The sequence below is a fragment of the Procambarus clarkii genome, chromosome 53 (genome assembly GCF_040958095.1).
Source record: "Procambarus clarkii isolate CNS0578487 chromosome 53, FALCON_Pclarkii_2.0, whole genome shotgun sequence".
Lineage (NCBI taxonomy): Eukaryota > Metazoa > Arthropoda > Malacostraca > Decapoda > Cambaridae > Procambarus > Procambarus clarkii.
Window position 1 is genome coordinate 11,713,592 of NC_091202.1, and position 27,787 is coordinate 11,741,378.

Here is a 27,787-nt window from a genome sequence, read left to right on the forward strand (position 1 = left end):
AGGCTCAAGAGAGGAATGCAGAGGCTCAAGAGAGGGATGTAGAGGCTCAAGAGAATGATACAGAGGCTCAACAGAGTGATGCAGAGGCTGAAGAGAGAGATGCAGAGGCTTAAGAGAGTTATGCAGAGGTTCAAGAGAGTGATGCAGAGGCACAAGAGAATGATGTAGAGGTTTAAGAGAGGGATGCAGAGGCTAAAAAAAATGATGCAGGGGCTCAAGAGAATAATGCAGAGGCTTAAGAGAGGGATGCAGAGGATCAAGAGAGTGATGCAGAGGCTTAAGAGAGGAATGCAGAGGCTGAAGAGAATGATGCAGAGGCTCATCAGAGTGATTCAGAGGCTTACCAGAATGATGCAGAGGCTTAAGAGAGTGATGCAGAGGCTTAAAAGAGGGATGCAGCGGCTCAAGAGAGGGCTGCAGAGGCACAAGAGAGGGATGCAGGGGCTCAAGAGAGGGATGCAGAGGCTCAAGTGAGGGAAGCAGAGACACAAGAGAGGGATGCAGAGGCTCTTGAGAGTGACGCAGAGGCTCAAGAGAGGGATGCAGAAGCTTAAGAGAGTGATGCAAAGGCTCAAGTGAGGGATGCAGGGGCTCATGAGAGGGATGCAGGAGTTCAAGAGAGTGATGCAGAGGCTCAAGAGAGTGATGCAGAGGGTCTAGTGATGGATGAAAGTGAGGTAATTACCTCAAGTGAGGTAATGAAAACACATTGATTTTTATCATTTGTATTGGAAACAATATCTTTATATGTCTTTTCAAGGATCTAAATAATACGAAACCTCTTCTTATGATTTGAAGTTAAAATCCTCAATTATGGTAATATAGCGATTTTTTTCACGTTTTTCATGTAGTGTGATTGTACGTATATATATTCGTTTTTACCAATATTTCGATAATTCTTCATGTTTTCTCACGATATGTGATTTGGCCTTAAGTCTGAGAATTTCGCATAATATTGCATTTTTAAGCAAGTTTTCTTGCTTTTTGTTTTGTACTGAAAATCTTCGATTTTAGCAATATTTTGACGTTTATCATCCTCTTTTCCTTTATGTGATTTAAACAAAATACCATCGAATTAGGCAATATTTTGCCGTTTTTCCACGTTTTTGTGAATTTTCAGTTTATTGTTAATAATTCATTAAATATACGATAAAAATCATGCACACACACAATTGATTAGAAAAAAATTAAATACTTCATTTTCAATCAACTATTTGTTTCTCGATAAAATACTCAGTAAGATATTGAAAAAGCGAGAAGTTATATTTTTATTGCATATGTCGACGTTTCAGCCGGATTAGAGCAGTTTAACGTGGACATCTTCCATCTGTAATATAAACGGAAAATCAGGAACATTCTAGTCAATTCTAATGAAAAAATATTGATTTTTATCAATTGTATTGGAAACAAAATTTTTATATATCTTTTCTAGGATCTACATAATATGAAACCTCGCTTTATTATTTGAAGTTAAAATCCTCAAATATGGTAATAGAGCGATTTTGTTCACGTTTTTTATGCAGTGTGACTTCACGTGAATATATTCGTTTTTACCAATATTTCGATACTATTTCAAGTAGTATCACGATATGTGATTTGGCCTTTAAATCACAGAATTTTTCATAATATTGCATTTTAAGTAAGTTTTCTTGCATTTTGTTTCGTACTAAAAATCATCGAATATAACAATATTTTGACGTTTATCATCTCCTTTTCCTTCATGTGATTTAAACAAAATATCATCGAATTAGGCAATATTTTGCCGTTTTTCCACGTTTTTGTGAATTTTCAGTTTATTGTTATTAATTCATTATATATACGACAAAAATGATACAAATTGCAAAACTTCAAGACTGCACAACTGCAAAACTTTTCATCATACGATGATGATGATGCAAAAATCATTAGATATTAACATTAAATACTTCATTTTCAATCAACTATTTGTTTCTCGTTAATAAACTGAGTAAGATATTGGAAAGGGGAGAAGTCCTGTTTTTATTGCATATATCGACGCTTCAACCGGAGTAGAGCGGTTTTACGTGTACGTCTTCCATCGGTAATATAAACGGAAAATCAGGGACTTTTTAGTTAATTCTAATGAAAACACATTGATTTATATCATTTGTATTGGAAACAACATTTATATATGTCTTCATTAGGATCTAAGTAATACGAAACCTCGCTTCTGCAACACTCTCTCTCAGCCTCTGCATCGCTCTCTTAAGCCTCTGCATCACTCTCTTGATTCTCTGCATCACTCTCTTGAGCCTCTGCATCCCTCTCTTGAGGCTTTTGCATCACTCTCTCGAGCCTCTGCATCACTCTCTTGATCCTCTGCATCACTCTCTTGAGCCTTTGCATCACTCTCTTGAGCCTCTGCATCTCTCTCTTAAGCCTCTGCAACATTCTCTTGAGCCTCTGCATCACTCTCTTAAGCCTCTGCATCTCTCTCTTGAGCCTCTGCATCCCTCTCTTAAGCCTCTGCATCACTCTCTTGAGCATTTGCATCACAAACTTGAACCTCTGCATCCCTCTCTTAAGCCTCTGCAACACTCTCTTCAGCCTCTGCATCACTCTCTTGAGCCTTTGTATCACTCTCTTGAGCCTCTGCATCACTCTCGTAAGCCTCTGCAACACTCTCTTCAGCCTCTGCATAACTCGCTTAAGCCTCTGCATTCCTTTTTTGAGCCTCTGCATCACTTTCTTAAGCCTCTGCATCCCTCTCTTGAGACTCTGCATCACTCTCTTGAACTCCAGCATCCCTCTCATGAGCCTCTGCATCTCTCTCCTGAGCCTTTGCATCACTCTCTTAAGCCTCTGCATCCCTCTCTTGACCCTCTGCGTCACTCTCAAGAGCCTCTGCATCTCTCTCTTAAGCCTCTGCAACACTCTCTTCAGCCTCTGCATCACTCTCTTAAGCCTCTGCATCCCTCTCTTGAGCCTCTGCATCCATCTCTTAAGCCTCTGCATCACTCTCTTGAGCATTTGCATCACTCACTTGAACATCTGCATCCCTCTCTTAAGCCTCTGCAACACTCTCTTCAGTCTCTGCATCACTCTCTTGAGCCTTTGTATCACTCTCTTGAGCCTCTGCTTCACTCTCTTAAGCCTCTGCAACACTCTCTTCAGCCTCTGCATCACTCGCTTAAGCCTATGCATTCCTTTTTTGAGCCTCTGCGTCACTTTCTTAAGCCTCTGCATCCCTCTCTTGAGCCTCTGCATCACTCTCTTGAACTCCTGCATCCCTCTCATGAGCCTCTGCATCTCTCTCCTGAGCCTTTGCATCACTCTCTTGTGCCTCTGCATCCCTCACTTGAGCCTCTGCATCCCTCTCTTGAGCCCCTGCATTCCTCTCTTGAGCCTCTGCATCATACTCTTGAGCCTCTGCATCCCTCTCTTGAGGCATCTGCATCACTCTCTCGAGGCTCTGCATCACTCTCGTGATCCTCTGCATCACTCTCTTGGGGCTCTGCATCACTCTCTTGAGCCTCTGCATCACTCTCTAGAGCCTCTGCATCACTCTCTTCAGCCTCTGCATCACTCTCTTAAGCCTCTGCTTCCCTCTCTTGATCCTATGCATCACTCTCTTGAGCCTCTGCATCACTCGCTTGATCCTCTGCATCACTCTCTTAAGCCTCTGCATCCCTCTCTTGAGCCTCTGCATCACTCTCTAGAGCCTCTGCATTCCTCTACTTTGCCTCTGCATCCCTCTACTTTGCCTCTGCATCCCTCACTTGAGCCTCTGCATCTCTCTCTTGGGCCTCTGCATCCCTCTCTTGAGCCTCTGCATCCGTTTTTTTAGCCTTTGCATCACTCTCTTAAGCCTCTGCATCACCCTCTTGAGCCCCTGCATCCCTCTCTCAAGCCTCTGCATCACTCTCTTGAGCCTCTGCACCACCCTCTTAAGCCTTTGCATCCCTCTCTTGAGCCTCTGCATCACTCTCTTCAGCCTCTTTATCCCTCTCTTGAGCCTCTGCAACACTCTCTCAGCCTCTGCGTCACTCTCAAGAGCTTCTGCATCCCTCTCTTGTGCCTCTGTATCCCTCACTTGAGCCTCTGCATCCCTCTCTTGAGCCCCTGCATCCCTCTCTTGAGCCTCTGCATCACTCTCAAGAGCCTCAGCATCCCTCTCTTGTGCCTCTGCATCCCTCATTTGAGCCCTGCATCCCTCAATTGAGCCTCTGCATCCCTCGCTTGAGCCTCTGCATCCCTCTCTTGAGCCTCTGCGTCACTCTCAAGAGCCTCTGCATCCCTCTCTTGTGCCTATGCATCCCTCACTTGAGCCTTTGCATCCCTCTCTTTACCCCCTGCATCCCTCTCCTGAGCCTCTGCATCCCTCGCTTGAGCCTCTGTATCCCTCTATTAAGCCTCTGCATCACTCTCTTAAGCCTCTGCATCACTCTCGTAAGCCTCTGAATCACTCTCTTGAGCCTCTGCATCCCTCTCTTGAACTCCTGCATCCCTCTCATGAACCTCTGCATCCCTCTCTTGAGCCTTTGCATCACTCTCCTAAGCCTCTGCATCCCTCTCTTGAGCCTCTCCATCACTCTCAAGAGCCTCTGCATCCCTCTCTTGTGCTTCTGCATCCCTCACTTGATCCTCTGCATCCCTTTCTTGAGCCTCTGCATCCCTCTCTTGGGCCTCTGCATCCCTCTTTTGAGCCTCTGCATCCATCTCTTAAGCCTCTGCATCACTCTCTTAAGCCTCTGCATCACTCTCTTAAGCCTCTGAATCGCTCACTTGAGCCTCTGCATCACTGTCTTGAGCCCCTGCATCCCTCTCTCAAGCTTCTGCATCACTCTCTTGAGCCTCTGCATCACCCTCTTAAGCCTCTGCAGTACTCTCTTGAGCCTCTGCATCCCTCTCCTATGCCTCTGCCTCACTCTCTTAAGCCTCTGCATCACTCTCTTGAGCCTCTGTATCCCTCTCTTGAGCCTCTGCATCACTCTCTTCAGTCTCTTCATCCCTCTCTTGAGCCTCTGCAACACTCCCTTCAGCCTCTGCATCACACTCTTGAGCCTCTGATTCCCTCTCTTGAGGCATCTGCATAACTCACTCGAGCCTCTGCATCACTCTCTTGATTTTCTGAATCACTCTCGTAAACCTCTGAATCACTCTCTTAAGCCTCTGCATCCCTCTCTTGAGCCTCTGCATCACTCTCTAGAGCCTCTGCATTCCTCTACTTTGCCTCTGCATCCCTCTACTTTGCCTCTGCATCCCTCACTTGAGCCTCTGCATCTCTCTCTTGGGCCTCTGCATCCCTCTCTTGAGCCTCTGCATCCGTTTTTTTAGCCTTTGCATCACTCTCTTAAGCCTCTGCATCACCCTCTTGAGCCCCTGCATCCCTCTCTCAAGCCTCTGCATCACTCTCTTGAGCCTCTGCACCACCCTCTTAAGCCTTTGCATCCCTCTCTTGAGCCTCTGCATCACTCTCTTCAGCCTCTTTATCCCTCTCTTGAGCCTCTGCAACACTCTCTCAGCCTCTGCGTCACTCTCAAGAGCTTCTGCATCCCTCTCTTGTGCCTCTGTATCCCTCACTTGAGCCTCTGCATCCCTCTCTTGAGCCCCTGCATCCCTCTCTTGAGCCTCTGCATCACTCTCAAGAGCCTCACCATCCCTCTCTTGTGCCTCTGCATCCCTCATTTGAGCCCTGCATCCCTCAATTGAGCCTCTGCATCCCTCGCTTGAGCCTCTGCATCCCTCTCTTGAGCCTCTGCGTCACTCTCAAGAGCCTCTGCATCCCTCTCTTGTGCCTATGCATCCCTCACTTGAGCCTTTGCATCCTTCTCTTTACCCCCTGCATCCCTCTCCTGAGCCTCTGCATCCCTCGCTTGAGCCTCTGTATCCCTCTATTAAGCCTCTGCATCACTCTCTTAAGCCTCTGCATCACTCTCGTAAGCCTCTGAATCACTCTCTTGAGCCTCTGCATCCCTCTCTTGAACTCCTGCATCCCTCTCATGAACCTCTGCATCCCTCTCTTGAGCCTTTGCATCACTCTCCTAAGCCTCTGCATCCCTCTCTTGAGCCTCTCCATCACTCTCAAGAGCCTCTGCATCCCTCTCTTGTGCTTCTGCATCCCTCACTTGAGCCTCTGCATCCCTTTCTTAAACCTCTGCATCCCTCTCTTGGGCCTCTGCATCCCTCTCTTGAGCCTCTGCATCCCTCTCTTAAGCCTCTGCATCACTCTCTTAAGCCTCTGCATCACTCTCTTAAGCCTCTGAATCGCTCACTTGAGCCTCTGCATCACTGTCTTGAGCCCCTGCATCCCTCTCTCAAGCTTCTGCATCACTCTCTTGAGCCTCTGCATCACCCTCTTAAGCCTCTGCAGTACTCTCTTGAGCCTCTGCATCCCTCTCCTATGCCTCTGCCTCACTCTCTTAAGCCTCTGCATCACTCTCTTGAGCCTCTGTATCCCTCTCTTGAGCCTCTGCATCACTCTCTTCAGTCTCTTCATCCCTCTCTTGAGCCTCTGCAACACTCCCTTCAGCCTCTGCATCACACTCTTGAGCCTCTGATTCCCTCTCTTGAGGCATCTGCATAACTCTCTCGAGCCTCTGCATCACTCTCTTGATTTTCTGAATCACTCTCGTAAACCTCTGAATCACTCTCTTGAGCCTCTGCATCAATCTCTTGATCCTTTGCATCACTCTCTTTAGCCTCTGCATCACTCTCTTGAGCCTCTGCATCACTCTCTAGAGCCTCTACATCACTCTCTTCAGCCTCAGCATCACTCTCTTAAGCCGCTGCTTCCCTCTCTTGATCCTCTGTATCACTCACTTCAGCCTCTGCATCACCCTCTTAAGCCTCTGCATCACTCTCGTAAGCCTCTGAATCACTCTCTTGAGCCTCTGCATCACTCTCTTGAGCCTCTGAATCCCTATCCTAAGCTTCTGCAACACTCTCTTCAGCCTCTGCATCACTCTCTTAAGCCTCTGCATCCCCCTCTCTTGTGCCTCTGCATCCCTCACTTGAGTCTCTGCATCCCTCTCTTAAGCCCCTGCATCCCTCTCTTGAGCCTCTGCATCCCTCTCTTGAGCCCCAGCATCCCTCTCTTGAACCTCTGCATCCCTTGCTTGAGCCTCTGCAACCCTCTCTTAAGCCTCTGCATCACTCTCTTAAGCCTCTGCATCACTCTCGTAAGCCTCTGATCACACTCTTGAGCCTCTGCATCCTTCTCTTGAACTCCTGCATCCCTCTCATGAGCCTCTGCATCCCTCTTTTGAGCTTTTGCATCACTTCCAAGAGCCTCTGCATCCCTCTCTTGTGCCACTGCATACCTCACTTGAGCCCCTTCATCCCTCTCTTTAGCCTTTGCATACATCTTTTGGGCCTCTGCATCACTCTCTTAAGCCTCTGCATCACTCTCTTAAGCCTCTGAATCACTCTCCTGAGTCTCTGCATCACTCTCTTGAGCCTCTGCATCCCTCTCCTAAACCTCTGCCTCACTCTCGTAAGCCTCTGCATCACTCTCTTGAGCCTCTGTATCCCTCTCTTGAGCCTCTGCATCACTCTCTTCAGTCTCTTCATCCCTCTCTTGAGCCTCTGCAACACTCTCTTCAGCCTCTGCATAACTCTCTTAATCCTCTGAATCCCTCTCTTGAGGCCTCTGCATAACTCTCTCGAGCCTCTGCATCACTCTCTTCATTCTCTGAATCACTCTCGTAAGCCTCTGAATCACTCTGTCGAGCCTCTGCATCACTCGCTTGTTCCTCTGCATCACTCTCTTGAGCCTCTGCATCACTCTCTTGAGCCTCTGAATCACTCTCTAGAGACTCTGCATCACTCTCTTCAGCCTCTGCATCACTCTCTTAAGCTCTCTGCTTCCCTCTCTTGATCCTCTGCATCACTCGCTTGTTCCTCTGCATCACTCTCTTGAGCCTCTGAATTACTCTCTTGAGCCCATGCATCACCCTTTTAAGCCTCTGCATCCCTCATTTGGGAATCTGCATCACTTTCTTAAGCCTCTGCATCACTCTCTTAAGCCTTTGCATCTCTCTCGTAAGCCTCTGAATCACTCTCTTTAACCTCTGCATCCCTCTCTTGAGCCTCTGCATCACTACCAAGAGCCTCTGAATCCATCTCTTGTGCCTCTTCATCCCTCACTTGAGCCTCTGCATCCCTCTCTTGAGCCTCTGCATCACTCTCTTGAACTCCTGCATCCCTCTCATGAGCCTTTGCATCCCTCCCATGAGCCTCTGAATCACTCTGTTGAGCCTCCGCATCACTCTCTTGAACCTCTCCAACACTCTCTTGAGCCTCTGCATCCCTCTCTTAAGACTCTGCATCATTCTCTTCAGCCTCTGCATCACTCTGTTGAGCCTCTGCATCACTCCCTTGAGCCCCTACATCCCTCTCTTGAGCCTCTGCATTCCTCTCCTAAGCCTCTGCATCACTCTCTTGAGCCTTTGCATCACTCTCTTGAGTTTCTGCATCCCTCTCTTAAGCCTCTGCAACACTCTCTTCAGTCTCCGCATCACTCTCTTAAGCCTCTGCATCCCTCTCTTAAGCATCTGCATCATTCTCTTCAGCCTCTGCATTCCTCTCTTAAGCCTCTGCATCACTCTCATGATCCTTTGCATCCCTGTTGTAAGCCTCTGCATCACTCTCTTGAGCCCCTGCATCATTCTCTTAAGCCACAGCATCCCTCTCTTAAGCCTCTACACCATTCTCTTGTGCCTCTGCATCACTCTCTAGAACCTCTGCATCACTCTCTTAAGCCTCTGCATCTCTCTCTTCAACCTCTGCATCCCTATCTTGAGCCTCTGCATCACCCTCATGAGCCTCTACATCCCTCTCTTGAGCCTCTGCATCCCTCTCTTAAGCCTCTGCATCACTCTCTTGAGCCTCTGCATCCCTCTCTTAAGCCTCTGAATCCCTCTCTTGAGGCCTCTGCATAACTCTCTCGAGCCTCTGCATCACTCTCTTGATAGTCTGCATCACTCTCGTAAGCCTCTGAATCACTCTTTTGAGCCTCTGCATCCCTCTCTTAAGCCTCTGCATCCCTCTCTTAAGCCTCTGCATCACTCTCTTAAGCCTCTGCTTCCCTCTCTTGATCCTCTGCATCACTCTCCTGAGCCTCTGTATCACTCTCTTGATCGTCTGCATTACTCTCTTGAGCCTCTGCATCACTCTCTTGAGCCTCTGCAACACTCTCTTGAGGCTCAAGAGAATGGATGCAGAGGATCAAGTGAGGGATGAAGAGGCACATGAGAGGGATAGAGAGGCTCTTGAGAGTGACGCAGAGGCTCAAGAGTGGGATGCAGAGGCTCTTGAGAGTGATGCAGAGGCTCAAGAGAGGGATGCAGAGGCCCAAGAGAGTGATTCAGAGGCTTACGAGAGTGATGCAAAGGCTTAGGAGAGTGATGCAGAGGCTTACGAAAGTGATGTAGAGGCTCAAAAGAGGGATGCAGAGGCTTAAAAGGGTGATGCAGAGGCTCAAGAGAGTGATGCAGAGGCTAAAAAGAGGGATGCAGGGGCTCAAGAGAGTGATGCAGAGGCTCAAGAGAGTGATTCAGAGGCTTACGATAGTGATGCAGAGGCGTGAGAGAATGATGCAGACGCTCAAGAGAGTGATGCAGAGGCTGAAGAGAGTGATGCAGAGGCTCTAGAGAGTGATGCAAAGGCTCAAGAGAGTGATGCAGAGGCTCAAGTGAGTGATGCAGAGGATCAAGAGAGTGATTCAGAGGCTCGTGAGAGTGATTCAGAGTCTTACGAGAGTGATGCAGAGAATCAAGAGAGTGGTGCAGAAGCTCGAGAGAGTTATGCAGAGGCCTCAAGAGAGGGATTCAGAGGCTTAAGAGAGTGATACAGAGGCTGAAGAGAGTGTTGCAGAGGCTCAAGAGAGGGGTGAAGAGACTGAAGAGAGTGATGCAAAGGCTCAATAGAGGGATACAGAAGCTCAAGAGAGTGATGCAGAGGCGTAAGAGAGTGAGGCAGAGGCTCAAGAGAGTGATGCAGAGGCTCAAGAGAGTGATGGAGAGGCTCAAGAAAGTGATGCAGAGGCTCAACAGAGTGATTCAGAAGCTTACGAGAGTTATGCAGAGGCTTAAGAGAGTGATGCAGAGGCTTACGAGATGGATGCAGAGGCTCAAGAGAGGGATACAGAGGCTCAAGAGAGGGATGCAGGGGCTCAAGAGAGGGATGCAGAGGCTAGAGTGAGGGAAGCAGTGGCACAAGAGAGGGGTGCAGAGGCTTAAGAGAGTGATGCAAAGGCTCAAGTGAGGGATGCAGAGGCTCATGAGAGGGATGCAGGAGTTCAAGAAAGTGATGCAGAGGCTCAAGAGAAGGATGCAGAGGCTCAAGAGAGCGATGCAGAGGCTTAAGAGAGTGATGCATAGGCTGAAAAGAGTGTTGCAGAGGCTTAAGAGAGTGATGCAGAGGCTCAAGAGAGTGATACAAAGGCTCAAGAGAGTGATGCAGAGGCTGAAGAGAGTGTTGCAGAGGCTTAAGAGAGGGATGCTGAGGCTCAAGAGAGGGATGCAGAGGCTTACGCGAGTGACGCAGAGGCTGAAGAGAGTGTTGCAGAGGCATAAGAGAGGGATGTAGAGCCTCAAGAGAGGGATGTAGAGGCTCAAGAGAGGGATGCAGGGGCTCAAGAGAGGGATGCAGAGGCTCAAGAGAGGGATGAAGATACTGAAGAGAGTGATGCAAAGGCTCAAGAGAGGGATACAGAAGCTCAAGAGAGTGATGCAGAGGCGTAAGAGAGTGAGGCAGAGGCTTAGGAGAGGGATTCAGAGGCTCAAAAGTTAATGCAGAGGCATAAGAGGGGTGATGCAGAGGCTCAAGAGAGTGATGCAGAGGCTTGAGAGAGGGAAGCAGAGGCTTAAGATTATGATGCAGAGGCTCAAAGAAGGGATGCAGAGGCTCTTGAGAGTGATGCAGAGGCTCAAGAGAGGGATGCAGAGGCTTAATTAAGAGAGTGATGCAAAGGCTCAAGAGAGGGATGCAGAGGCTCATGAGAGGGATGCAGGAGTTCAAGAGAGTGATGCAGAGGCTCAAAAAAGGGATGCAGAGGCTTAAGAGAGTGATGCAGAGGCTGAAGAGAGTGTTGCAGAGGCATAAGAGAGGGATGCAGAGGCTCAAGAGAGCGATGCAGAGGCTTAAGAGAGTGATGCATAGGCTGAAAAGAGTGTTGCAGAGGCTTAAGAGAGGGATGCAGAGGCTCAAGAGAGTGATACAAAGGCTCAAGAGAGTGATGCAGAGGCTGAAGAGAGTGTTGCAGAGGCTTAAGAGAGGGATGCTGAGGCTCAAGAGAGGGATGCAGAGGCTTAAGAGAGTGATGCAGTGACTGAAGAGAGTGTTGCAGAGGCATAAGAGAGGGATGCAGAGCCTCAAGAGAGGGATGTAGAGGCTCAAGAACGGGATGCAGGGGCTCAAGAGAGAGATGCAGAGGCTCAAGAGAGGGATGCAGAGGCTGAAGAGAGAGATGCAGAGGGTTAAGTAAGTGATGCAGAGGTTCAAGAGAGTGATGCAGAGGTTCAAGAGAGTGATGCAGAGGCACAAGAGAATGATGCAGAGGCTTAAGAGAGGGATGCAGAGGCTCAAGACAGGGATGCAGAGGCTTAAAAGAGTGATGCAGAGGCTGACAAGAGTGTTGCAGAGGCTTAAGAGAGGGATGCAGAGGCTCAAGAGAGTGATGCAAAGGCTCAAGAGAGTGATGCAGAGGCTAAAGAGAGGGATGCAGAGGCTCAAGAGAGGGATGTAGAGGCTCAAGAGAGTGATGCAGAGGCTCAAGAGAGTGATGCAAAGGCTGAAGAGAGAGATGCAGAGGCTTAAGAGAGTGTTGCAGAGGCTTAAGAGAGGGGATGTAGAGGCTCAAGAGAGTGATGCAGAGGCTCAAGAGAGTGATGCAAAGGCTGAAGAGAGAGATGCAGAGGCTTAAGAGAGTGATGCAGAGGTTCAAGAGAGTGATGCAGAGGCACAAGAGAATGATGTAGAGGCTTAAGAGAGGGATGCAGTGGCTCAAGAGAATGATGCAGAGGCTTAAGAGAGGAACACAGAGGCTGAAGAGAATGATGCCAAGGCTTAAGAGAGGGATGCAGAGGCTAAAGAGAATGATGCAGAGGCTTAAGAGAGCGATGCAGAGGCTAGAGTGAGGGAAGCAGTGGCACAAGAGAGGGATGCAGAGGCTTAAGAAAGTGATGGAGAGGCTCAACAGAGTGATTCAGAAGCTTACGAGAGTTATGCAGAGGCTTAAGAGAGTGATGCAGAGGCTTAGGAGATGGATGCAGAGGCTCAAGAGAGGGATACAGAGGCTCAAGAGAGGGATGCAGGGGCTCAAGAGAGGATGCAGAGGCTAGAGTGAGGGAAGCAGTGGCACAGGAGAGGGATGCAGAGGCTTAAGAAAGTGATGCAAAGGCTCAAGTGAGGGATGCAGAGGCTCATGAGAGGGATGCAGGAGTTCAAGAGAGTGATGCAGAGGCTCAAGAGAAGGATGCAGAGGCTCAAGAGAGCGATGCAGAGGCTTAAGAGAGTGATGCATAGGCTGAAAAGAGTGTTGCAGAGGCTTAAGAGAGTGATGCAGAGGCTCAAGAGAGTGATACAAAGGCTCAAGAGAGTGATGCACAGGCTGAAGAGAGTGTTGCAGAGGCTTAAGAGAGGGATGCAGAGGCTCAAGAGAGGGATGCAGAGGCTTAAGCGAGTGATGCAGAGGCTGAACAGAGTGTTGCAGAGGCATAAGAGAGGGATGCAGAGCCTCAAGAGAGGGATGTAGAGGCTCAAGAGAGGGATGCAGGGGCTCAAGAGAGGGATGCAGAGGCTCAAGAGAGGGATGCAAAGGCTGAAGAGAGAGATGCAGAGGCTTAAGAGAGTGATGCAGAGGCTCAAGAGAGTGATGCAGAGGCACAAGAGAATGATGTAGAGGCTTAAGAGAGGGATGCAAAGGATCAACAGAGTGATTCAGAAGCTTACGAGAGTTATGCAGAGGCTTAAGAGAGTGATACAGAGGCTTAGGAGATGGATGCAGAGGCTCAAGAGAGGGATACAGAGGCTCAAGAGAGGGATGCAGGGGCTCAAGAGAGGGATGCAGAGGCTAGAGTGAGGGAAGCAGTGGCACAAGAGAGGGATGCAGAGGCTTAAGAGAGTGATGCAAAGGCTCAAGTGAGGGATGCAGAGGCTCATGAGAGGGATGCAGGAGTTCAAGAGAGTGATGCAGAGGCTCAAGAGAAGGATGCAGAGGCTCAAGAGAGCGATGCAGAGGCTTAAGAGAGTGATGCAGAGGCTGAAGAGAGTGTTGCAGAGGCTTAAGAGAGGGTTGCTGAGGCTCAAGAGAGGGATGCAGAGGCTTAAGCGAGTGATGCAGAGGCTGAAGAGAGTGTTGCAGAGGCATAAGAGAGGGATGCAGAGCCTCAAGAGAGGGATGTAGAAACTCAGGAGAGAATGAAGGGGCTCAAGAGAGGGATGCAGAGGCTCAAGAGAGGGATGAAGAGACTGAAGAGAGTGATGCAAAGGCACAAGAGAGGGATACAGAAGCTCAAGAGAATGATGCAGAGGCGTAAGAGAGTGAGGCAGAGGCTTAGGAGAGGGATTCAGAGGCTCAAAAGTTAATGCAGAGGCATAAGAGGGGTGATGCAGAGGCTCAAGAGAGTGATGCAGAGGCTTGAGAGAGTGATGCAGAGGCTTAAGATTATGATGCAGAGGCTCAAAGAAGGGATGCAGAGGCTCTTGAGAGTGATGCAGAGGCTCAAGAGAGGGATGCAGAGGCTCATGAGAGGGATGCAGGAGTTCAAGAGAGTGATGCAGAGGCTCAAAAAAGGGATGCAGAGGCTCAAGAGAGTGATGCGGAGGCTGAAAAGAGTGTTGCAGAGGCATAAGAGAGGGATGCAGAGGCTCAAGAGAGCGATGCAGAGGCTTAAGAGAGTGATGCATAGGCTGAAAAGAGTGTTGCAGAGGCTTAAGAGAGGGATGCAGAGGCTCAAGAGAGTGATACAAAGGCTCAAGAGAGTGATGCAGAGGCTGAAGAGAGAGATGCAGAGGCTTAAGAGAGTGTTGCAGAGGCTTTAGAGAGGAATGCAGAGGCTCAAGAGAGTGATGCAAAGGCTTAAAAGAGTGATGCAGAGGCTGAAAAGAGTGTTGCAGAGGCTTAAGAGAGGGATGCAGAGGCTCAAGGGAGTGATGCAAAGGCTCAAGAGAGTGATGCAGAGGCTTAAGAGAGGGATGCAGAGGCTCAAGAGAGGGATGTAATGGCTCAAGAGAGTGATGCAGAGGCTCAAGAGAGTGATGCAAAGGCTGAAGAGAGAGATGCAGAGGCTTAAGAGAGTGATGCAGAGGTTCAAGAGAGTGATGCAGAGGCACAAGAGAATGATGTAGAGGCTTAAGAGTGGGATGCAGTGGCTCAAGAGAATGATGCAGAGGCTTAACAGAGGGATGCAGAGGATCAAGAGAGTGATGCAGAGGCTTAAGAGAAAAACACAGAGGCTGAAGAGAATGATGCAGAGGCTTAAGAGAGCGATGCAGAGGCTCAAGAGAGTGATGGAGAGGCTCAAGAAAGTGATGCAGAGGCTCAACAGAGTGATTCAGAAGCTTACGAGAGTTATGCAGAGGCTTAAGAGAGTGATGCAGAGGCTTAGGAGATTGATGCAGAGGCTCAAGAGAGGGATACAGAGGCTCAAGAGAGGGATGCAGGGGCTCAAGAGAGGGATGCAGAGGCTAGAGTTAGGGAAGCAGTGGCACAAGAGAGGGATGCAGAGGCTTAAGAAAGTGATGCAAAGGCTCAAGTGAGGGATGCAGAGGCTCATGAGAGGGATGCAGGAGTTCAAGAGAGTGATGCAGAGGCTCAAGAGAAGGATGCAGAGGCTCAAGAGAGCGATGCAGAGGCTTAAGAGAGTGATGCATAGGCTGAAAAGAGTGTTGCAGAGGCTTAAGAGAGGGATGCTGAGGCTCAAGAGAGGGATGCAGAGGCTTAAGCGAGTGATGCAGAGGCTGAAGAGAGTGTTGCAGAGGAATAAGAGAGGGATGCAGAGCCTCAAGAGAGGGATGTAGAGGCTCTTGAGAGTGACGCAGAGGCTCAAAAGTGGGATGCAGAGGCTTAAGAGAGTGATGCAAAGGCTCAAGTGAGGGATGCAGAGGCTCATGAGAGGGATGCAGGAGTTCAAGAGAGTGATGCAGATGCTCAAGAGAATGGATGCAGAGGCTCAAGTGAGGGATGAAGAGGCACAAGAGAGGGATGCAGAGGCTCTTGGGAGTGATGCAGAGGCTCAAGAGAGTGATGCAGAAGCTCAAGAGAGTGATGCAAAGGCTGAAGAGAGAGATGCAGAGGCTTAAGAGAGTGGTGCAGAGTTTCAAGAGAGTGATGCAGAGGCACAAGAGAATGATGTAGAGGCTTAGGAGAGGGATGCAGAGGCTCAAGAGAATGATGCAGAGGCTTAAGAGAGGGATGCAGAGCATCAAGAGAGTGATGCAGAGGCTTAAGAGAGGAACACAGAGGCTGAAGAGAATGATGCCAAGGCTTAAGAGAGGGATGCAGAGGCTAACGAGAATGATGCAGAGGCTTAAGAGAGGTATGCAGAGGCTCAAGAGAGTGATAGAGAGGCTCAAGAAAGTAATGCAGAGGCTCAACAGAGTGATTCAGAAGCTTATGAGAGTTATGCAGAGGCTTAAGAGAGTGATGCAGAGGCTTAAGAGAGGGATGCATAGGCTCAAGAGAGGGATACAGAGGCTCAAGAGAGGGATGCAGGGGCTCAAGAGAGGGATGCAGAGGCTAGAGTGAGGGAAGCAGTGGCACAAGAGAGGGATGCAGAGGCTTAAGAGAGTGATGCAAAGGCTCAAGTGAGTTATGCAGAGGCTCATGAGAGGGATGCAGGAGTTCAAGAGAGTGATGCAGAGGCTCAAGAGAAGGATGCAGAGGCTCAAGTGAGCCATGCAGAGGCTTAAGAGAGTGATGCATAGGCTGAAAAGAGTGTTGCAGAGGCTTAAGAGAGGGATAGAGAGGCTCATAAGAATGATACAAAGGCTAAAGAGAGTGATGCAGAGGCTGAAGATAGTGTTGCAGAGGTTTAAGAGAGGGATGCTGAAGTTCAAGAGAGGGATACAGAGGCTTAAGAGAGTGATGCAGAGGCTGAAGAGAGTGTTGCAGAGGCATAAGAGAGGGATGCAGAGCTTCAAGAGAGGGATGTAGAGGCTCAAGAGAGGGATGCAGGGGCTCAAACGACGGATGCAGAGGCTCAAGAGAGGGATGCGGAGGCTGAAGAGAGAGATGCAGAGGCTTAAGAGAGTGATGCAGAGGTTCAAGAGAGTGATGCAGAGGCACAAGAGAATGATGTAGAGGCCTAAGAGAGGGATGCAAAGGATCAAGAGAGTGATGCAGAGGCTTAAGAGAGGAATGCAGAGGCTGAAGAGAATGATGCAGAGGCTTAAGAGAGGGATGCAGAAGCTGAAGTGATTGATGCAGAGGCTTAAGAGAGGGATGCAGAGCCTCAAGAGAGTGATGGAGAGGCTCAAGAGAGTGATGCAGAGGCTCAACAGAGTGATTCAGATGCTAACGAGAGTGATGCAGAGGCTTAAGAGAGTGATGCAGAGGCTTAAGAGAGGGATGCAGAGGCTTAAGAGAAGGATGCAGAGGCTCTTGAGAGAGACGCAGAGGCTCAAGAGTGGGATGTAGAGGCTTAAGAGAGTGATGCAAAGGCTTAAGATTATGATGCAGAGGCTCAAAAGAGGGACGCAGAGGCTCCGGAGAGGGATGCAGAGGCTCTTGAGAGTGATGCAGAGGCTCAAGAGTGGGATGCAGAGGCTCAGGAGAGGGATGCAGAGGCTCAAGAGAGTGATTCAGAGGCTTACGAGAGTGATGCAAATGCTTAAGAGAGTGATGCAGAGGCTTAAGAAATTGATGCAGAGGCTCAAAAGAGGGATGCAGAGGCTTAAAAGGGTGATGCAGAGGCTCAAGAGAGTGATGCAGAGGCTAAAAAGAGGGATGCAGGGGCTCAAGAGAGTGATGCAGAGGCTTAGGATTATGATGCCGAGGCTCAAAAGAGGGATGCAGAGGCTCAGGAGAGGGATGCAGAGGCTCAAGAGAGTGATTCAGAGGCTTACGAGAGTGATGCAAATGCTTAAGAGAGTGATGCAGAGGCTTTAGAAATTGATGCAGAGGCTCAAAAGAGGGATGCAGAGGCTTAAAAGGGTGATGCAGAGGCTCAAGAGAGTGATGCAGAGGCTAAAAAGAGGGATGCAGGGGCTCAAGAGAGTGATGCAGAGGCTCAAGAGAGTGATTCAGAGGCTCACGATAGTGATGCAGAGGCTTAAGAGAGTGATGCAGACGCTCAAGAGAGTGATGCAGAGGCTCAAGAGAGTGATGCAGAGGATCAAGAGAGTGATGCAGAGGCTCGTGAGAGTGATTCAGAGGCTTACGAGAGTGATGCAGAGAATCAAGAGAGTGATGCAGAGGCTCGAGAGAGTTATGCAGAGGCCTCAAGAGAGTTATTCAGAGGCATAAGAGAGTGATGCATAGGCTGAAAAGAGTGTTGCAGAGGCTTAAGAGAGGGATGCAGAGGCTCAAGAGAGTGATACAAAGGCTCAAGAGAGTGATGCAGAGGCTGAATAGATTGTTGCAGAGGCTTAAGAGAGGGATGCTGAGGCTCAAGAGAGGGATGCAGAGGCTTAAGAGAGTGATGCAGAGGCTGAAGAGAGTGTTGCAGAGGCATAAGAGAGGGATGCAGAGCCTCAAGAGAGGGATGTAGAGGCTCAAGAGAGGGATGCAGGGGCTCAAGAGAGGGATGCATAGGCTCAAGAGAGGGATGCAGAGGCTTAAGAGAGAGATGCAGAGGCTTAAAAGAGTGATGCAGAGGTTCAAGAGAGTGATGGAGAGGCACAAGAGAATGATGTAGAGGCTTAAGAGAGGGATGCAGAGGATCAAGAGAGTGATGCAGAGGCTTAAGAGAGGAATGCAGAGGCTGAAGAGAATAAGCAGAGGCTTAAGAGAGGGATGCAGAAGCTGAAGAGAATGATGCAGAGGCTTACGAGAGGGATGCAGAGCCTCGAGAGAGTGATGGAGAGGCTCAAGACAGTGATGCAGAGGCTCAACAGAGTGATTCAGATGCTTACGAGAGTGATGCAGAGGCTTAAGTGAGTGATGCAGAGGCTTAAGAGAGGGATGCAGAGGCTTAAGAGAAGGATGCAGAGGCTCATGACAGGGATGCAGAGGCTGAAGTGAGGGAAGCAGAAGCACAAGGGAGGGATGCAGAGGCTCTTGAGAGTGACGCAAAGGCTCAAGAGTGGGATGCAGAGGCTTAAGAGAGTGATGCAAAGGCTCAAGTAAGGGATGCAGAGGCTCATGAGAGGGATGCAGGAGTTCAAGAGAGAGATGCAGAGGCTCAAGAGAATGGAAGCAGAGGCTCAAGTGAGGGATAAAGAGGCACAAGAGAGGGATGCAGAGGCTCTTGGGAGTGATGCAGAGGCTCAGGAGAGGGATGCAGAGGCTCAAGAGCGTGATTCAGAGGCTTACGAGAGTGATGCAAAGGCTTAAGAGATTGATGCAGAGGCTCAAGAAATAGATGCAGAGGCTCAAAAGAGGGATGCAGAGGCTTAAAAGGGTGATGCAGAGGCTCAAGAGAGTGATGCAGAGGCTAAAAAGAGGGATGCAGGGGCTCAAGAGAGTGATGCAGAGGCTCAAGAGAGTGATTCAGAGGCTTACAATAGTGATGCAGAGGCTTAAGAGAGTGATGCAGACGCTCAAGAGAGTGATGCATAGGCTCAGGAGAGTGATGCAGAGGATCAAGAGAGTGATGCAGAGGCTCGTGAGAGTGATTCAGAGGCTTACGAGAGTGATGCAGAGGCTCGAGAGAGTTATGCAGAGGCCTCAAGAGAGGGATTCAGAGGCTTAAGAGAGTGATGCAGAGGCTGAAGAGAGTGTTGCAGAGGCTCAAGAGAGGGATGAAGAGAGTGATGCAGAGGCTCAAGAGAGGGATACAGAGGCTCAAGAGAGTGATGCAGAGGCTGAAGAGAGTGTTGCAGAGGCATAAGAGGGTGATGCAGAGGCTCAAGAGAGTGATGCATGGGCTTGAGAGAGGGATGCAATGGCTCAAGAGAGTGATGCAGAGGCTCAAGAGAGTGATTGAGAGGCTTAAGATTATGATGCAGAGGCTCAAAAGAGGGATGCAGAGGCTTAAGAGAGGGAGGCAAAGGCTCAAGAGAAGGATGCATAGGCTCAAGTGAGGGATGCAGAGGCTATTGAGAGTGATGCAGAGGCTCAAGAGAGGGATGCAGAGGCTTAATTAAGAGAGTGATGCAAAGGCTCAAGAGAGGGATGTAGAGGCTCATGAGAGGGATGCAGGAGTTCAAGAGAGTGATGTAGAGGCTCAAGAAAGGGATGTAGAGGCTTAAGAAAGTGATGCAGAGGCTCAAAAAAGGGATGCAGAGGCTTAAGCGAGTGATGCAGAGGCTGAAGAGAGTGTTGCAGAGGCTTAAGAGAGGGATGCAGAGGCTCAAGAGAGTGATGCAAAAGCTGAAGAGAGGGATACAGAGGCTCAAGAGAGTGATGCAGAGGCTTAAAAGAGGGATGCAGAGGCTCAAGAGAGGGATGCAGAGGCTTAAAAGAGTGATGCAGAGGCTGAAAAGAGTGTTGCAGAGGCTTAAGAGAGAGATGCAGAGGCTCAAGAGAGTGATGCAAAGGCTCAAGAGAGTGATGCAGAGGCTTAAGAGAGGGATGCAGAGGCTCAAGAGAGGGATGTAGAGGCTCAAGAGAGTGATTCAGAGGCTCAAGAGAGTGATGCAAAGGCTGAAGAGAGAGATGCAGAGGCTTAAGAGAGTGATGCAGAGGTTCAAGAGAGTGATGCAGAGGCGCAAGAGAATGATGTAGAGGCTTAAGAGAGGGATGCAGAGGCTCAAGAGAATGATGCAGAGGCTTAAGAGAGGGATGCAGAGGCTCAAGAGAATGATGCAGAGGCTTAAGAGAGGGATGCAGAGGCTCAAGAGAGGGATACAGAGGCTCAAGAGAGTGATGGAGAGGCTCAAGAAAGTGATGCAGAGGCTCAACTGAGTGATTCAGAAGCTTACGAGAGTTATGCAGAGGCTTAAGAGAGTGATGCAGAGGCTTAGGAGAGGGATGCAGAGGCTCAAGAGAGGGATACAGAGGCTCAAGAGAGGGATGCAGGGGCTCAAGAGAGGGATGCAGAGGCTAGAGTGAGGGAAGCAGTGGCACAAGAGAGGGATGCAGAGGCTTAAGAGAGTGATGCAAAGGCTCATGTGAGGGATGCAGAGGCTCATGAGAGGGATGCAAGAGTTCAAGAGAGTGATGCAGAGGCTCAAGAGAAGGATGCAGAGGCTCAAGAGAGCGATTCAGAGGCTTAAGAGAGTGATGCATAGGCTGAAAAGAGTGTTGCAGAGGCTTAAGAGAGGGATGCAGAGGCTCAAGAGAGTGATAAAGAGGCTCAAGAGAGTGATGCAGAGGCTGAAGAGAGTGTTGCAGAGGCTTAAGAGAGGGATGCTGAGGCTCAAGAGAGGGATGCAGAGGCTTAAGAGAGTGATGCAGAGGCTGAAGAGAGTGTTGCAGAGGCATAAGAGAGGGATGCAGAGCCTCAAGAGAGGGATGTAGAGGCTCAAGAGAGGGATGCAGGGGCTCAAGAGAGGGATGCAGAGGCTCAAGAGAGGGATGCAGAGGCTTAAGAGAGAGATGCAGAGGCTTAAAAGAGTGATGCAGAGGTTCAAGAGAGTGATGCAGAGGCACAAGAGAATGATGTAGAGGCTTAAGAGAGGGATGCAGAGGATCAAGAGAGTGATGCAGAGGCTTAAGAGAGGAATGCAGAGGCTGAAGAGAATAAGCAGAGGCTTAAGAGAGGGATGCAGAAGCTGAAGAGAATGATGCAGAGGCTTACGAGAGGGATGCAGAGCCTCAAGAGCGTGATGGAGAGGCTCAAGAGAGTGATGCAGAGGCTCAACAGAGTGATTCAGATGCTTACGAGAGTGATGCAGAGGCTTAAGTGAGTGATGCAGAGGCTTAAGAGAGGGATGCAGAGGCTTAGGAGAAGGATGCAGAGGCTCATGACAGGGATGCAGAGGCTGAAGTGAGGGAAGCAGAGGCACAAGAGAGGGATGCAGAGGCTCTTGAGAGTGACGCAAAGGCTCAAGAGTGGGATGCAGAGGCTTAAGAGAGTGATGCAAAGGCTCAAGTAAGGGATGCAGAGGCTCATGAGAGGGATGCAGGAGTTCAAGAGAGTGATGCAGAGGCTCAAGAGAATGGATGCAGAGGCTCAAGTGAGGGATAAAGAGGCACAAGAGAGGGATGCAGAGGCTCTTGGGAGTGATGCAGAGGCTCAGGAGAGGGATGCAGAGGCTTAAAAGGGTGATGCAGAGGCTCAAGAGAGTGATGCAGAGGCTAAAAAGAGGGATGCAGAGGCTTAAAAGGGTGATGCAGAGGCTCAAGAGAGTGATGCAGAGGCTAAAAAGAGGGATGCAGGGGCTCAAGAGAGTGATGCAGAGGCTCAAGAGAGTGATTCAGAGGCTTACAATAGTGATGCAGAGGCTTAAGAGAGTGATGCAGACGCTCAAGAGAGTGATGCATAGGCTCAGGAGAGTGATGCAGAGGATCAAGAGAGTGATGCAGAGGCTCGTGAGAGTGATTCAGAGGCTTACGAGAGTGATGCAGAGGCTCGAGAGAGTTATGCAGAGGCCTCAAGAGAGGGATTCAGAGGCTTAAGAGAGTGATGCAGAGGCTGAAGAGAGTGTTGCAGAGGCTCAAGAGAGGGATGAAGAGAGTGATGCAGAGGCTCAAGAGAGGGATACAGAGGCTCAAGAGAGTGATGCAGAGGCTGAAGAGAGTGTTGCAGAGGCATAAGAGGGTGATGCAGAGGCTCAAGAGAGTGATGCATGGGCTTGAGACCGGGATGCAGGGGCTCAAGAGAGTGATGCAGAGGCTCAAGAGAGTGATGCAGAGGCTCAAGAGAGGGATGCAGAGGCTTAATTAAGAGAGTGATGCAAAGGCTCAAGAGAGGGATGTAGAGGCTCATGAGAGGGATGCAGGAGTTCAAGAGAGTGATGCAGACGCTCAAGAAAGGGATGTAAAGGCTTAAGAAAGTGATGCAGAGGCTCAAAAAAGGGATGCAGAGGCTTAAGCGAGTAATGCAGAGGCTGAAGAGAGTGTTGCAGAGGCTTAAGGGAGGGATGCAGAGGCTCAAGAGAGTGATGCAAAGGCTGAAGAGAGGGATACAAAGGCTCAAGAGAGTGATGCAGAGGCTTAAAAGAGGGATGCAGAGGCTGAAAAGAGTGTTTCAGAGGCTTAAGAGAGAGATGCAGAGGCTCAAGAGAGTGATGCAGAGGCTTAAGAGAGGGATGCAGAGGCTCAAGAGAGGGATGTAGAGGCTCAAGAGAGTGATTCAGAGGCTCAAGAGAGTGAGGCAAAGGCTGAAGAGAGAGATGCAGAGGCTTAAGAGAGTGATGCAGAGGTTCAAGAGAGTGATGCAGAGGCACAAGAGAATGATGTAGAGGCTTAAGAGAGGGATGCAGAGGCTCAAGAGAATGATGTAGAGGCTAAAGAGAGGGATGCCGAGGCTCAAGAGAATGATGAAGAGGCTTAAGAGAGGGATGCAGAGGCTCAAGAGAGGGATACAGAGGCTCAAGAGAGTGATGGAGAGGCTCAAGAAAGTGATGCAGAGCCTCAAAAGAGTGATTCAGAAGCTTACGAGAGTTATGCAGATTCTTAAGAGAGTGATGCAGAGGATTAGGAGAGGGATGCAGGGGCTCAAGAGAGGGATACAGAGGCTCAAGAGAGGGATGCAGGGGCTCAAGAGAGGGATGCAGAGGCTAGAGTGAGGGAAGCAGTGGCACAAGAGAGGGATGCAGAGGCTTAAGAGAGTGATGCAAAGGCTCATGTGAGGGATGCAGAGGCTCATGAGAGGGATGCAAGAGTTCAAGAGAGTGATGCTGAGGCTCAAGAGAAGGATGCAGAGGCTCAAGAGAGCGATGCAGAGGCTTAAGAGAGTGATGCATAGGCTGAAAAGAGTGTTGCAGAGGCTTAAGAGAGGGATGCAGAGGCTCAAGAGAGTGATACAAAGGCTCAAGAGAGTGATGCAGAGGCTGAAGAGAGTGTTGCAGAGGCTTAAGAGAGGGATGCTGAGGCTCAAGAGAGGGATGCAGAGGCTGAAGAGAGTGATGCAGAGGCTGAAGAAAGTGTTGCAGAGGCATAAGAGAGGGATGCAGAGCCTCAAGAGAGGGATGTAGAGGCTCAAGAGAGGGATGCAGGGGCTCAAGAGAGGGATGCAGAGGCTCAGGAGAGGGATGCAGAGGCTTAAGAGAGAGATGCAGAGGCTTAAAAGAGTGATGCAGAGGTTCAAGAGAGTGATGCAGAGGCACAAGAGAATGATGTAGAGGCTTAAGAGAGGGATGCAGAGGATCAAGAGAGTGATGCAGAGGCTTAAGAGAGGAATGCAGAGGCTGAAGAGAATAAGCAGAGGCTTAAGAGAGGGATGCAGAAGCTGAAGAGAATGATGCAGAGGCTTACGAGAGGGATGCAGAGCCTCAAGAGAGTGACGGAGATGCTCAAGAGAGTGATGCAGAGGCTCAACAGAGTGATTCAGATGCTTACGAGAGTGATGCAGAGGCTTAAGTGAGTGATGCAGAGGCTTAAGAGAGGGATGCAGAGGCTTAAGAGAAGGATGCAGAGGCTCATGACAGGGATGCAGAGGCTGAAGTGAGGGAAGCAGAGGCACAAGGGAGGGATGCAGAGGCTTTTGAGAGTGACGCAAAGGCTCAAGAGTGGGATGCAGAGGCTTAAGAGAGTGATGCAAAGGCTCAAGTAAGGGATGCAGAGGCTCATGAGCGGGATGCAGGAGTTCAAGAGAGTGATGCAGAGGCTCAAGAGAATGGATGCAGAGGCTCAAGTGAGGGATAAAGAGGCACAAGAGAGGGATGCAGAGGCTCTTGAGAGTGATGCAGAGGCTCAGGAGAGGGATGCAGAGGCTCAAGAGCGTGATTCAGAGGCTTACGAGAGTGATGCAAAGGCTTAAGAGATTGATGCAGAGGCTCAAGAAATAGATGCAGAGGCTCAAAAGAGGGATGCAGAGGCTTAAAAGGGTGATGCAGAGGCTATAGAGAGTGATGCAGAGGCTAAAAAGAGGGATGCAGGGGCTCAAGAGAGTGATGCAGAGGCTCAAGAGAGTGATTCAGAGCCTTACAATAGTGATGCAGAGGCTTAAGAGAGTGATGCAGACGCTCAAGAGAGTGATGCATAGGCTCAGGAGAGTGATGCAGAGGATCAAGAGAGTGATGCAGAGGCTCGTGAGAGTGATTCAGAGGCTTACGAGAGTGATGCAGAGGCTCGAGAGAGTTATGCAGAGGCCTCAAGAGAGGGATTCAGAGGCTTAAGAGAGTGATGCAGAGGCTGAAGAGAGTGTTGCAGAGGCTCAAGAGAGCGATGAAGAGAGTGATGCAGAGGCTCAAGAGAGGGATACAGAGGCTCAAGAGAGTGATGCAGAGGCTGAAGAGAGTGTTGCAGAGGCATAAGAAGGTGATGCAGAGGCTCAAGAGAGTGATGCATGGGCTTGAGAGAGGGATGCAGGGGCTCAAGAGAGTGATGCAGAGGCTCAAGAGAGTGATTCAGAGGCTTAAGATTATGATGCAGAGGCTCAAAAGAGGGATGCAGAGGCTTAAGAGAGGGAGGCAAAGGCTCAAGAGAAGGATGCATAGGCTCAAGTGAGGGATGCAGAGGCTATTGAGAGTGATGCAGAGGCTCAAGAGAGGGATGCAGAGGCTTAATTAAGAGAGTGATGCAAAGGCTCAAGAGAGGGATGTAGAGGCTCATGAGAGGGATGCAGGAGTTCAAGAGAGTGATGCAGAGGCTCAAGAAAGGGATGTAGAGGCTTAAGAAAGTGATGCAGAGGCTCAAAAAAGGGATGCAGAGGCTTAAGCGAGTGATGCAGAGGCTGAAGAGAGTGTTGCAGAGGCTTAAGAGAGGGATGCAGAGGCTCAAGAGAGTGATGCAAAGGCTGAAGAGAGGGATACAGAGGCTCAAGAGAGTGATGCAGAGGCTTAAAAGAGGGATGCAGAGGCTCAAGAGAGGGATGCAGAGGCTTAAAAGAGTGATGCAGAGGCTGAAAAGAGTGTTGCAGAGGCTTAAGAGAGAGATGCAGAGGCTCAGGAGAGTGATGCAAAGGCTCAAGAGAGTGATGCAGAGGCTCAAGAGAGGGATGTAGAGGCTCAAGAGAGTGATTCAGAGGCTCAAGAGAGTGATGCAAAGGATGAAGAGAGAGATGCAGAGGCTTAAGAGAGTGATGCAGAGGTTCAAGAGAGTGATGCAGAGGCACAAGAGAATGATGTAGAGGCTTAAGAGAGGGATGCAGAGGCTCAAGAGAATGATGCAGAGGCTGAAGAGAGGGATGCAGAGGCTCAAGAGAATGATGCAGAGGCTTAAGAGAGGGATGCAGAGGCTCAAGAGAGGGATACAGAGGCTCAAGAGAGTGATGGAGAGGCTCAAGAAAGTGATGCAGAGGCTCAGCAGAGTGATTCAGAAGCTTACGAGAGTTATGCAGAGGCTTAAGAGAGTGATGCAGAGGCTAAGGAGAGGGATGCAGAGGCTCAAGAGAGGGATACAGAGGCTCAAGAGAGGGATGCAGGGGCTCAAGAGAGGGATGCAGAGGCTAGAGTGAGGGAAGCAGTGGCACAAGAGAGGGATGCAGAGGCTTAAGAGAGTGATGCAAAGGCTCATGTGAGGGATGCAGAGGCTCATGAGAGGGATGCAAGAGTTGAAGAGAGTGATGCAGAGGCTCAAGAGAAGGATGCAGAGGCTCAAGAGAGCGATGCAGAGGCTTAAGAGAGTGATGCATAGGCTGAAAAGAGTGTTGCAGAGGCTTAAGAGAGGGATGCAGAGGCTCAAGAGAGTGATACAAAGGCTCAAGAGAGTGATGCAGAGGCTGAAGAGAGTGTTGCAGAGGCTTAAGAGAGGGATGCTGAGGCTCAAGAGAGGGACGCAGAGGCTTAAGAGAGTGATGCAGAGGCTGAAGAGAGTGTTGCAGAGGCATAAGAGAGGGATGCAGAGCCTCAAGAGAGGGATGTAGAGGCTCAAGAGAGGGATGCAGGGGCTCAAGAGAGGGATGCAGAGCCTCAAGAGAGGGATGCCTAGGCTTAAGAGAGAGATGCAGAGGCTTAAAAGAGTGATCCAGAGGTTCAAGAGAGTGATGCAGAGGCACAAGAGAATGATGTAGGGGCTTAAGAGAGGGATGCAGAGGATCAAGAGAGTGATGCAGAGGCTTAAGAGAGGAATGCAGAGGCTGAAGAGAATAAGCAGAGGCTTAAGAGAGGGATGCAGAAGCTGAAGAGAATGATGCAGAGGTTTACGAGAGGGATGCAGAGCCTCAAGAGAGTGATGGAGAGGCTCAAGAGAGTGATGCAGAGGCTCAACAGAGTGATTCAGATGCTTACGAGAGTGATGCAGAGGCTTAAGTGAGTGATGCAGAGGCTTAGGAGAAGGATGCAGAGGCTCATGACAGGGATGCAGAGGCTGAAGTGAGGGAAGCAGAGGCACAAGAGAGGGATGCAGAGGCTCTTGAGAGTGACGCAAAGGCTCAAGAGTGGGATGCAGAGGCTTAAGAGAGTGATGCAAAGGCTCAAGTAAGGGATGCAGAGGCTCATGAGAGGGATGCAGGAGTTCAAGAGAGTGATGCAGAGGCTCAAGAGAATGGATGCAGAGGCTCAAGTGAGGGATAAAGAGGCACAAGAGAGGGATGCAGAGGCTCTTGGGAGTGATGCAGAGGCTCAGGAGAGGGATGCAGAGGCTCAAGACCGTGATTCAGAGGCTTACGAGAGTGATGCAAAGGCTTAAGAGATTGATGCAGAGGCTCAAGAAATAGATGCAGAGGCTCAAAAGAGGGATGCAGAGGCTTAAAAGGGTGATGCAGAGGCTCAAGAGAGTGATGCAGAGGCTAAAAAGAGGGATGCAGGGGCTCAAGAGAGTGATGCAGAGGCTCAAGAGAGTGATTCAGAGGCTTACAATAGTGATGCAGAGGCTTAAGAGAGTGATGCAGACGCTCAAGAGAGTGATGCATAGGCTCAGGAGAGTGATGCAGAGGATCAAGAGAGTGATGCAGAGGCTCGTGAGAGTGATTCAGAGGCTTACGAGAGTGATGCAGAGGCTCGAGAGAGTTATGCAGAGGCCTCAAGAGAGGGATTCAGAGGCTTAAGAGAGTGATGCAGAGGCTGAAGAGAGTGTTGCAGAGGCTCAAGAGAGCGATGAAGAGAGTGATGCAGAGGCTCAAGAGAGGGATACAGAGGCTCAAGAGAGTGATGCAGAGGCTGAAGAGAGTGTTGCAGAGGCATAAGAGGGTGATGCAGAGGCTCAAGAGAGTGATGCATGGGCTTGAGAGAGGGATGCAGGGGCTCAAGAGAGTGATGCAGAGGCTCAAGAGAGTGATTCAGAGGCTTAAGATTATGATGCAGAGGCTCAAAAGAGGGATGCAGAGGCTTAAGAGAGGGAGGCAGAGGCTCAAGAGAAGGATGCATAGGCTCAAGTGAGGGATGCAGAGGCTATTGAGAGTGATGCAGAGGCTCAAGAGAGGGATGCAGAGGCTTAATTAAGAGAGTGATGCAAAGGCTCAAGAGAGGGATGTAGAGGCTCATGAGAGGGATGCAGGAGTTCAAGAGAGTGATGCAGAGGCTCAAGAAAGGGATGTAGAGGCTTAAGAAAGTGATGCAGAGGCTCAAAAAAGGGATGCAGAGGCTTAAGCGAGTGATGCAGAGGCTGAAGAGAGTGTTGCAGAGGCTTAAGAGAGGGATGCAGAGGCTCAAGAGAGTGATGCAAAGGCTGAAGAGAGGGATACAGAGGCTCAAGAGAGTGATGCAGAGGCTTAAAAGAGGGATGCAGAGGCTCAAG